The following is a 13,117-nucleotide window of genomic DNA, read 5'->3' on the forward strand; positions in this document are numbered from 1 at the left end:
AAAAAAGGAGGAGAAAACAGCTTAAGACAACAAGTTTTATGGTTTCAAAGTCATCGATGTGGAAAATATTGTCGACGAAAATACACGTCAAAGGGAACATTTTGTACAAAATGTCGTTTTGGATTCCCACGTCCAGTATTTTCAAAAGGAAGAGTCAACAGTTTCATGTCAGCAGTAAGACATACTATGACTCAAAAATCTCCAAAGAATACTTACAACATAAAAAAGTGAAGATTCAAAGTATATTAATGACTGCAATCCAGTGATTTTGACAATGTGGAATGCAAACAAGGATATCCAGTATGTTGCATATAATTCGATTGCTGTTGCTCTCTATGTTACATCATATATAACCAAATCTGAAAAGACAGAGTTGTAAGAAATGTGGGAAGAAATTTCACAAGAGAAGACTCTTAGTAAAAAATTGTACAGCTTTAGTTTGAAGATGCTTTCCCATCGAGAGATTGGATCCTACGAATGTTCGGATCAGTTGACCTCTGCAAGTTTATATTCAAAGTCAAGAGGAATGATTTGGGAAGTCTATGTCTTGCTGCAACACGAAATCGAGTTTTGAGATCTGTACAAGAAATTGAATACTTAGCATTAAATGAACTAGAAAGTACAGATATTGTTAAAACAAATATGTTGGATATGCACTATCCCTAAAGAAGTCCACATCTGTAAAACATATGTCTCTATGAAGTACTACAACATTATAGTTTTAAGAGAAATGTTACAGAAACTATAAATGAAGAAAAATATGAAGTAATTGGATGTGATGGATTTTTGGTAAAACGTACCAAGGGAAATGTTATTAATCAACTCAGTTGAAAACACCAGATAAAAGGGAATTTTTCTATTTAGCACTTCTGCAACTCTTCAAGCCTTGGCGTACTGAAATGGAATTACTTGGACCATTTGACTGGTATTAAGATTCTTTTAATGCATGTGAAGATAGTGTTCAATGCACAATTTTTCCAAATTAACTACAAATGTTAAATGAAGAGATTGAACAAGAAACTACTATTGCAGCTGAAATAGCTAGAGATAGTTCTCAAGATAGTAAAAGTTCTTCTCCTCTAAGTCAAGATCCATTAGGACAACCAATTCTTGAAAATGAAGCAGCAATAGCCATGAATGAAGTAGAATGGCAATGCAACAAGCACAACAGGATATAAGTGAGTTTGGAAACTTGGAAAACCAACTACATTTTGAACAAAAAGAAATATATCCGCAGGTGACACAACAGGTACAGCATGGTTTACTGCATGAAAAAAAGAGTGCAACTACAATCTATTTAAACATATTCAAATGTATATCAGGGGGAACAACATTTACAACGCAACTTTTACAACGCACTACACTTACAACGCATGTTTTACAACGCAACATCCATTACAACGCATTCCATTACATAGCATGACACTACAACGCATTTTTAAAAACTACCTTTACACTATCCAACACTTACCCTACTGTTGCACCCCTGGAGTTAGAATAGCAATTTTTACCCCTATACTATCCAACACTTACCCTACTGTTGCACCCCCTGGAGTTAGAATAGTAATTTTTACCCCTATACTATCCAACACTTACCCTACTGTTGCACCCCCTGGAGTTAGAATAGTAATTTTTACCCCTATACTATCCAACACTTTCCCTACTGTTGCACCCCCTGGAGTTAGAATAGTAATTTTTACCCCTATACTATCTAATACTTACCTTAAATGCAAATTAATATTATGCGTTGTAATGGTATGCATTGTAAAGGTAGTATGCGATGTAATGGAATGCGTTGTAAAGGTAGTTTTTAAAAATGCGTTGTAGTGTCATGCTATGTAATGGAATGCGTTGTAATGGATGTTGCGTTGTAAAAAATGCGTTGTAAGTGCATGCGTTGTAAAAGTGTGCGTTGTAACGACATACATCCGTATATCAGTGGTCAAGCTGGAACAGGAAAAGGTTTTGACCCGTTATCCACAGAAAACCACTGAATCACATTTATCTTGTGTTGTAACAGCTCCAACTGGGTTAGCGGCACACAACATTAAAGGGATTACATTACATGGTTTACTCATGCTACCAGTAGAACATGAAAATAAGTTGGAATATCATAAACTATCTGGAGAAGCTTGTTATGAAGTCTCAAGAGTACTAAAGAAAATGAAACTTCTAATCATTGATGAGGTGAGCATGGTCTCAAACTTGCCTTTGTACATTTAAGAATGCAACAGATTTTAAAAACAGATTATGATGTTTTATTTGGAGGAAAACATGCAATTGTATTTGGCGATCTACTACAACTGACTCCTGTGAAAGGACAACCAGTTTTTAAAACTCTTGTCCATGAAGATACTAGGAAATCATTGGGAAGTATTGGAAATGTAAACATTTGGTCTCATTTTGAATATAAAGAACTTATTAAGATAATGCGACAAGCAGGTGATGAACACTATGGAAAAATTCTTCAAGATATAAAAATTGGAGTTTTGACACAAAATGGTAAAGAAGTTTTACAAAGTCGGCTACTAACAAATTTGTTTCCAAATGAAATCATTGCACCAGAAATAATGTACCAAAACATTGGAAAAAAGAAGTCTATAGTTTGCCTAATGCCAACACTGCAAGAGTGTTCTACATTCAATCATTAACTTTTGAAACTGGAAAAACAACCAATAGTGAAAATGGAAGCCATTGGTAGAATAGAACACGAAGGAGATACTATTCTTCTCTCAGAGAAATTACAGTCAAAATTGGATTCTTTGGAAAAGTCATTGTTTAAGACTTCTGATTTAGAAAAGACTTTATATGTATGTGAAAACTGTCTGCTAATTGTACAATGTAATTTGAATGTAGAAAAAGGTTTAGTAAATGGAGCAATGGGAAAAGTTGTTGATTTTGTTAATTATCAGAACAGAGATGGAATTGAATTTTTGAAGATTAAATTTGATCAGATTGAAGAGGTAAAACAGATTGGACGTTGTGCTGTTCGTTTTTTGCTTGTAAAAGACTTGCATGTTGGTAGAAAACAGTTTCCTCTTTCTTTACCATATGCAGTAACCATTCATAAATATCAAGGTTTAAGTGTAGACAGTGCTTTGGTAAATATTGGAAGTACAGTGTTTAAAGAAGGCATGGCATATGTTGTATTGTCTCAAGTAAGAAGATTATCTGGTTTGTATTTGATTGAATTTGATGAGAAAAAGGTTAGAGCTGATGCAAATTGTATAAGAGAGTATAATCGGTTAAGAAGACTGTATGCTCCTAACTTAGGTGAATATCCCGTATATGAAAAGTATGTAGTGTGTCCAATATGAAAATATGACAAACATTCTAGTGAGGTTCAATAAAAGAAAACAATACAAGAGAATTATGAAGCAGCAAAGGAAATGAAAATGGACTCTGTTGATCATAATGTAGGATACCAGTTAGAAAATAGCTCAGGTTATCAACTTCAATGCTAATGTAATTATGAATGTTGTATTTTATCTGAAAGATCTTCATCTTCAAATTATGGAAAAATGAGAAAAAGTATTCTGTTCTTTACTACAAAATGTTTTTCGAAAGTTGGTAACTGACAGAAGTGCAATCCATACTGGGTCTGGCATTTAGCATCTTTTGATATATGTACTGGTTCTTCAGAATTTACTCCCAATATACAACAAGATGCACAAGAATGTATTGTTTATGCTTGGTGTATTGGAAGATGAAGGAATAGAAATTGAAAATTCATTTGGACTAAGTTACAGATGGGATCGTGAATGTGAAAAGTGTTCATTTTCTTCCACCACTGGTATAGACACTGAATGAGTCCTATACTTGATTATACCAGATGGCAAATCAGTATCTTTTAACAAATTAGTAAAAACAGCTAATCAAAATATGAAATGCTCTCATTGTCAATCAGAAATGTTGTCAACGTTATATATAGAAAGATTTCGAAAAAATGTCATTTTAATGCTACAAAGTTGTAGAGCAAATGGAAGAAAATTGGAAAGAAAAATTGGTGGCAATCTAACTATCAATTTCAAGAAGATCTTTTAAGGCTGTGGCTATTATTTTCCACGATGGGCCTACTACAACATCTAGATACTATACTGTGTATTTAAAGTGCAATAAAGTATGGACACATTGCAATGATGCCCATCTGCAATTCAAATGTAGATTGCCTTTCAAATTGCCAGATTCATATCTGATATTTTTGATGCCAAAGTTTTGAAAACATTATTCGGCCTATTGAGAAGATGTAAACGCAAATAAATTAGTTTCTTTTGGATATTTTCAATGGAAATTGATTTGGAAACTTTATTCGGCCTATTGGGAAGTTGTAAAAAATTACTGTTTGGATTATTGTTTGAGCTAATTGTTATTGCATTTGCAAAATTGTGTTTGAAAAAAATAGTTTATATATTTGATCTTTATATTATATGAGATGCAAATGAGAATGTATATTTCAGGAATGTACTTCAGAGAAATAAATGATTTATTGTAATGGAAAAATATAATTTAGAAACTGTAGATAGGTTAACAGATAGTTAAACTTGTTGTAAATATTTTCAACGCAGATTTTTTTTTTTTACAATCTCATTGATTGTATTTTTTCCCCCGCTGTTATATGATGATCTACATTGAAATCACTGTGAATGGTGAAATTCAGTAGAATCTGAGAACAGCAAAAAAGGGAAACTGAATATGTTATGTAATTCTAAAATTATGTTGTGTTCTTACAACTATAATATTATAAGCAATAACAGTTTTTCTTCTTGTTTTTTTAAAGAAAGTAATACTAAAGTCTGACAAGATTTTAAATTCAATTTACAATAAAACTACTGTAATATTGTTTCACTGAGTTTGGTATCTACTTCAATAAGCAAGGTAAGATGAAATAATGTAATAAGCATAATAAAATGATGTAATGTTTACAGTCACTTTTTTTGCAGTCATCCATTGTTTCAAGCACCCAGGCACTACCCATGCACTCAGGCAATCCCTCAGGCACTAGCCATGCACTCACACACTTCTGCTGCACTTATGCAATCAATGAAGCACTACTCGTATGGTCTACCAATCATCCAGACACTACCCGTACACTCATTCAATCCCCCAGGTACTTCTTATGCACTCCTCCAATCACCCTGAAACTACCTATGCACTCCTCTATGCACTCAAGCACTAACCAAGCAGTCTTCCATGCACCCAAACAGAACCCATACACTCCTCCAATCACCTAAACATTACCCCTGCACTCATGCAATCACTCAAGCATTACCCATGCACTCCTTCAATTACTCAGGCAGTACCCATGCACTCATCCAATAACCCAAACATTAGCCATGCACTCCTCCAATCACCCATACATTATCTCTGCACTCAAACAATCACCCAGGCATTACCAATGCACTCCTCCAGTCACCCAGGCACTACTCATACACTCAGGCAATTACCCAGGCTCTACCCATGCACTCATGAAATAACCCAGTCACTACCCATGCACTCCTTAAATCACATAGGCAGTACTGATGCACTCTTCCAATCACCCAGACATTACTCCTGCAGTCATGCAATAACCCAGGTATTACTCATGTACTCCTCCAATCACCCAGACATTACCTATGCACTCATGCAATCACCCAGGCATACCCATGCACTTACAAAATCACCCAGGCATTACCCATGCTCTTATAAATTCACCCAGGCATTACCAATACACACCTTTAATAGCTCAGGCAGTACCCATGCACTCCTGCAAGCACCCAGACATTCTTCCTACACTCTTGCAATACCCCATGTATTACGCATGAACTCCTTCAATCATACAGACATTACTCCTACACTTATGGGATCACCCAGGCATTAGCAATGCACTTCTCCAATCACCCAGGCACTACCCATGCACTCATGCAATCACTAAAGCATTACCCATGCGTTTCTTCAATCACTGGGACAGTACCCATACACTCCTCTAATCAACCAGGCACTACCCATGCACTACTTCAATCACTCAGGCAGTACACATGCACTCCCCCAATCACCCAGGCAGTACCCATGCACTGCTCCAATCACCCAGGAATTAGCCATGCATTCCTTCAATCACTCAGGCATTACTCATGAACTCCTGCAATCACCCAGATTTTACCTCTGCACTCATGCAATCACCCAGGCTTTAGCCATGCACTTATGAAATCATCCAGGCACTACCCATGCACTCCTTTATTCACTCAGGCACTACCCATGCACTCATGCAATCACTAAAGCATTACCCATGCGTTTCTTCAATCACTGGGACAGTATCCATACACTCCTCTAATCGACCAGGCACTACCTATGCACTACTTCAATCACTCAGGCAGTACCCATGCACTCCTCCAATCACCCAGGCAGTACCCATGCACTGCTCCAATCACCCAGGAATTAGCCACGCACTCCTTCAATCACTCAGGCATTACTCATGAACTCCTGCAATCACCCAGATTTTACCTCGGCACTCATGCAATCACCCAGGCTTTAGCCATGCACTTATGAAATCATCCAGGCACTACCCATGCACTTAAAAATCACCCAGGCATTACCAATGCACTCCTTTATTCACTCAGGCCACACACATGCACTCCTGCAATCACCTAGATATTACTCCTACAGTCTTGCAATCATCCAGGCATTACCCATGCACTCCTATCGTCCAGACATTACTCCTACACTTATGGAGTCACACAGGCATTATCCATGCACTTCCCCTATCACCCAGGCACTACCCATGCACTCATGCAATCACTCAGGCATTACCTATGTGTTTCTTCAATCACTTAGGCAGTACCCATGCACTCTTCCAATCACCCAGGCACTACCCATGCATTCATGCAATCACCCAGACATTACCCATATACTCATGCAATCACTCATGCATTACCCATACACTCCTCCAATCATCCACACATTACCTCTGCACACATACAGTCACCCAGGTGTTACCCATGCACTTACAAAATCACCATGAACTACCCTTGCACTACTCCTTCACCCAGGCACTACTCTTGCACTCATGCAATCACTGAGACATTACCCAAGAACTCCTCCAATCACCCACACATTACCTCTGCAGTCATGCAATCACCCTGACATAACCCATGCACTTACAAAATTTAAAGGTTCTTAACGAATTAAATTGTTTCTTTTGAAGTCACATGGGATTCGCTCACCCGGCACGCACCCAGCACGCGCCCGACGTGATTCCTGAAAAAAATATTTAACAATGATATATCTTTATTACAATTACAAATATATAATATTTATATTTACATTAAATTATCTCTTGCTACAATATACATAATAAAGTTATATACATGGGAGAGGAGTTGGCTGCTAGGGCGGTCGTCTTTGAATCTGGGGAACTGGGTTCGAGTCTCGGTACGACGCTGAACATCCTGTTATTCTGGGCAAATCACTTAATGTCCCCGTGTCTAACAAAAAAAAAAATGAACGTGTCCTCATGTAACGCAACTGGTGCTATGTAAAGCGCTCTGATACCAGATTCAGGTCAAGTTTGCGCTATATAAAACTCTGTAAAATAAAAATAAAAAAATAAAATACATATGCTTTTAAAACAAAAATTCGCTCACCTGGCTTGCCCCCCATAAATATGTATGTGATGTTACGTGGGGCTGAGAGTCACGCACCCGTCGCTTACCAAAATGCCTATTGTACACGACTTAACCAATATGGTGGCAACATTTTGGGATCCGCGGAACCACCATAATTGGTACACAATGGGTACGCAAATCCACTGAAAAACAAAATTACATTTATATTTTAGAAACGAGAAAACATCACATTATTTTTACAAAATATTTAAAAAAAAAAAAGATTTTTGGGGACATTATACTTAGAAATTAGCATTTAAAAAACCTTTCAAATTCACTGAAAAAAACACAGGTTTTAGGGACGTTATAGTTAGAAATTACCTTTAAAAACCACAGGTTTTAGGGACGTTATAGTAAGAAATTAGCTTTAAAAAATGTTAAAAATTCAATGAAAAAAACAGAGGTTTCAGGGATGTTATAGTCAGAAATTAGCATTTAAAAAGCCTTAGAAATTAACTGAAAAAAACATAGGTTTATGGGATGTTATAGTTAGAAATTATCATTTAAAAAACTGATTCACTGGGTGTATGGGTTCAAGAGTGCATGTGGAAACAGCTGTATGGGTGGGTGAGTGTGTGTATGGGTGTGTTGGTGAGTGAATGGTTGTCTCAGTGGTACATGTCCAAGTAACTACATATGTAATAGGCAGTGTATGTGAGAGTTGGAGTATATAAATGTCTATACGTGAGAGTCAGTGTTTGTGAGAGTGGCAGTATGGATGAGTGTGCACTTGTATCAGTGATTGTATAAGAGAATAAATATGCGTGAGTAGCTGTATGAATAAGTGAGGTGCTGTGTGTATAACTGTATAGGTGAGTAAATGGGAGTGTGATTGATTCATTGTAGGACTGTCTAATGAACAACTAGAGTGCTAACATTCAGAATTTATGGCAAATGTGTGACACATCTGAATGCCTTCTTGATGGAACCAAAGTAAAAAACTGAAAGTATTTCCTACTGAGGAGACTGCAGTAAATGAGGAAATTAGGAAACTTCATAACAAATAAATCTCCCAAGATGGCCGCCAGAGACAAAAGAGCCCAAATGCAGAACAAATATCACCCAGATGTAGCCAACATGTAGCGCAATGACAGAAGTGTGCAAAACACTTTTTATTTTTTGCGTATTTGCAGTTTTATATAGTGCAGACGTGTCAGGTATTGGAGTGCTTTACATGAGCATTGGTTACATCACACAAGAACAAATTCATTTTGGTTGTAGACATGGGGAGATTAAGTGATTTGACCAGAATCACAGAATGTTGAGCTGAAGCAGAAACTCCAACCTGGTTCCCCAGTTGCAAAGTCTGCAGCTCTGGAAGTAACTCCACATCCTCTCCCCTAAGTGCAACATTTAATCAAGTGGTCAACTGTATAAAAAAACATAAAGATAACAAATAATTTAAAAGTGCTTTGTCACTATTTGAAAACTCAGAAAAATATGTCCTCATTTTAGTTTTTTCGAGCACTAACCATAATTTTGATGCAAATAAGATCCTCTCATATATGTAATTTCTAAAGGAAATGCTCTAGGTATTACAGTTTTGATTACATCAAGATGACGTCAGACGTTCCACACTATTGTAATAAATATAGAATGTTAGAAATCTAGTTGTTCATTAGGATACTGTTGAGAGGCAGAGGCCAGGGGCACAGACTCTGAAAATTGAAGGCAGGTAGGAGGGTGCAGAGGCAACAATTTGACCACACTGGGCAGGCAGGAAGGGCAGTGGCAGCACACCAGGCTATGGAGGGCAATGGAAAGGGGGCAGGGGCAAAAAACTGACAATACAGGACTGGCAAGAGAGGGTGTGGCAATATAATAGAACATTGTGGGCAGAAGGAAGAGGCAGTGGTAGTACAGCCATACAGGCCCACAGACCCGATTCAGCCAGGAAACGTCCAATGTTTTTAAGCTCAAATGGGCTTTATTTGATCTGTCTCCTGTCTACAATCTCCTCTTTTTCAATGTAACTCAAAGGGGAAAATCAATACCCCAGTTTTTTTTCAGAATCTCCCTCTTACCAAGTTCAAAATGTTCGCAAGTATGGTACATTGGATCATGGAATGCAGGAGGAATTGGGGTAGGGACATGGACTTGGATAACAGAGGACAGGAAGTACATGGAGAGGTGCACCAAACTGACCCTACAGGGCAGTCATCAGGGTTTGCTGCAGCACAATACACCGAACAGGGCTTGCGGGCGGGAGTGCAGCACAACAATCCATAAAAGCAATAGGGAGGGTACAGGACCATGCACATGGACAACAGAGAACAGAGGGGAAAGAGGCAATGGTAGCTAGCAGACCATAATGGACAGACAGGAGAGAAAGCTGCAGCATAACAGACTATAATGGGCAGGAGGGACGGATCAGGGGCATTACAAGTTAACAGACAAGCCAGGAGGGAGGGAATAGGGGTCTGCCCATGGAAACAGAGGGCTGGGGGCAAGGGGGCAGGGCAGGAGCAGCAAGATGACCATGGAGGTCAGGCAGGATCGGCACTAGAAGCAAGACACACCATGGAGAGCAACAGTGAGACTATGATGGCATACACACAGACCATGGAGGGAAGATGGGAGAAGGTCAGGGGCAGCTAGCTAACCACACAGGGAAGGTGGGTGGGGCCGTGGTAGCATAGAAGACCATGCATGGCAAGCGGGAGGGTTAGTGGCAGCACAATGGCTATGATGGGCAAGAAGGAGGCTGCAGTTGCATGCACAAAGGACCATGGAGGATAGAAGGGAGGGTCAGGACCTGAGCAAAGATGAGAGAGTTCAGGGGAAGGGGCCTAACAACAGACCACACGGGGCAGGCAGGAGAACCAGTTACAGCACAACAGACCAGGGAGGAAAGAAGGGTGTGGCCGTAAAATGGACCATGGAGGACAGGAGGAAGGGGATAGGGGCATGGACTGTGGACAGGCAGGGTGGAGGTGGCAGGGACAGGTTACAGTCATCTGACAATGCTAGGCAGGTGGGAGGGGAGTGGCAGCTCGACAGAACACTCAGAGTAGATAGGAGTGGCAGGTCCATGGAACATGGTGAGCAAAAAGGATGGAGAAGGGGCATGCACAAAGACATCGAATGGCAGGGGGAAGGAGAATAGGGGCAGCAAGCTAAGCACAGAGGCTAAGCAGGAGGTCAATGATGGGGCATAGAATTGGGCAATGGAGGGCAGGAGGAGTGGACTGGTACATCATGCTAAATGGAGGGCAGTGGCAGCACATCAGACCATGCATGGCAGGAGGGAGGAAGCTAATCCATGGATTCAGACAACAGAGGATAGGGAGGAGGTGGATGGGGCAGCAAGCTAACAGTTCAGAGAAGGCGGGTATTAAGAACTTTATTGTTTTTAAAATGTGTGTCTGTGCGAACTACTTAAAATATGAACAAGTATGCAGCATAATCTCACTTTTATTCAGGAAGAAGAGGACGTTTGTGACTGTGACTCCGGGCTCACTTGGCAGAAACTCCCCCTGACCCTCCACCTCCCATCGCAAAATGTAATGCCCGTGAAAAGGGTAGGTGAACGCAGTGTTATATAGAATATAGTCCTGAGATCACTAGATATAGTGTATGGTATAAACTATGCACCAAAAAGTGTGATATAAGATGAACCGGGGCGTGAAATACAATATGCAATACATTATGCGCAATGACAGTTTCATTGGAGAGCGCGAGATAGCACAGGCACTAGCGCGTGCTATGCAATATGCACCTTGGAATATAATACATAAATTCTTAGAACAACCTGCGGGACTAAGAACAAATCAGGTTCCTCTTAGTCATGTATATGCTTGACTTGTAAGCTACCTTCTCGACAGCTGACTATATTGTGGTCGTTATTCACTTGACAGTGCCTTGAAAAAGTCTGAATCCGCATTATGTTACAGACAAAACATGTGCTGTCATGGCTTATATCTATTGCCGGGAAATTTGTTATAGAGAAATAAAGAAGACAAATTGACGTCGAGTGTGGAGAATTAATTAAAAGAAAATAAGACCATAGTAATCTAGATCTGTTTAAATTGTGTCATCAAGATATTTGCTTCCACTTATTACCTGTATTTTGGGCGAAGAGCACCAAATGTGACTGGATTAGGGAGAGCTATTACTAAGTATTTTTCATTTGGATTTGTAGGTTTTTTTGACTTGCCAATAGCACTGTAGGGTAATCAGTGCTACTAGTGTATACAGCACCCCATATTGTCAACTGTAACAACACTATTAATTGCTAAATAATTGATTGGTTCTACTAACTTGAAGTGTGGCTCATCCCTGTTGAGGGATTGCTATTACCCATTATATTCAAGCATAGTATTCCCTAGTTTATGTAGGTGTTGTCACTGTATTCTAAGTGTCTTTTAAAATAGCACTGGCTCTAGGACTGGTTAGTCAGACTCGGTTACCACCAGTATCCGTCTGAAAAAGTTGAGGGTACAGGATGATTTTGCAACAACGCTTCTTTCTTCTCTTCTGTTTGTTCTTTCTGCACGTTATCCTTCTTCCTGCACTTTTCTTCGTCTTTGAGGACTTCTGTTGCTTCTTTCTGCATTTCTTTTTTTTCTTTTTTTAATTAAATTTTTATTAGGCAACATCAATGCGTTCAGAAATATATAGAACAAATTAAGACAGTATTTCAGTTCTGTAAAGTCTATTGCGAGAGAAATAATAAGTCAAATGACATGTTGAAACATGTAAATTCCATACATTTTAAGACACTTTATGACAAAAGAAAATCTGACATATATACTAAGTAAAGAAAGAAACTAGAAACTAGAACTAGAACCGATCTTTCCAGGAGATAATAGGTAACCAAATTTGAGTGCCACGTTGTCTAGCCTTCGTGCCCTTGGCTGAATAGATTGCCATTTCTTGATTAGAAATCGCCAAGAACCGCGTTATCCAAACTTGAAAATTAGGAGGATCAATATCTTTCCATCTTGTAGCTAATATCAATCTGTATACAGCCATACCCAAAAACAAACATATCTCTTCTTCTTTACTGTGCCCAAGGATATTGTCATGACCTAGTAGGAAGAGGGTCGGGGACATAAGAACTTTATGACCAAATACCTCTTCCCAGAAATCTGATATTTTTAATTTGAGAGCAGTTAATTTGTGACATTCGACGAACATATGTATTAAGTGGGCCGAACCTATACCACACCTGGGGCATTTATCGTCTATTCTTTTCCCCCATGCATACAATTTTGCCGGTGTAAAGTGTAAATTGTATATGGTCTTGTATAGTTGGGCCTTAAGAGTTGATGTTAAAAAAACTTTCCCGGCGAGAGAGAGAACCTTGTCAATATCAACATTTGGATTGATCAATTTAGATGCCCAAAGAGATTCTGTTCTCTCCAAATCGTCATATTGTTGTGCCAGTAACAATTCGTAGAATACACTTATACTAGAATTTTTCTTCCCCCCAATATAATCAAAAATAGAAATATTCAACATTGAAATATTTGGGAGTT

The sequence above is a fragment of the Triturus cristatus genome, chromosome 11, assembly GCF_964204655.1.
Source record: "Triturus cristatus chromosome 11, aTriCri1.1, whole genome shotgun sequence".
NCBI lineage: Eukaryota > Metazoa > Chordata > Amphibia > Caudata > Salamandridae > Triturus > Triturus cristatus.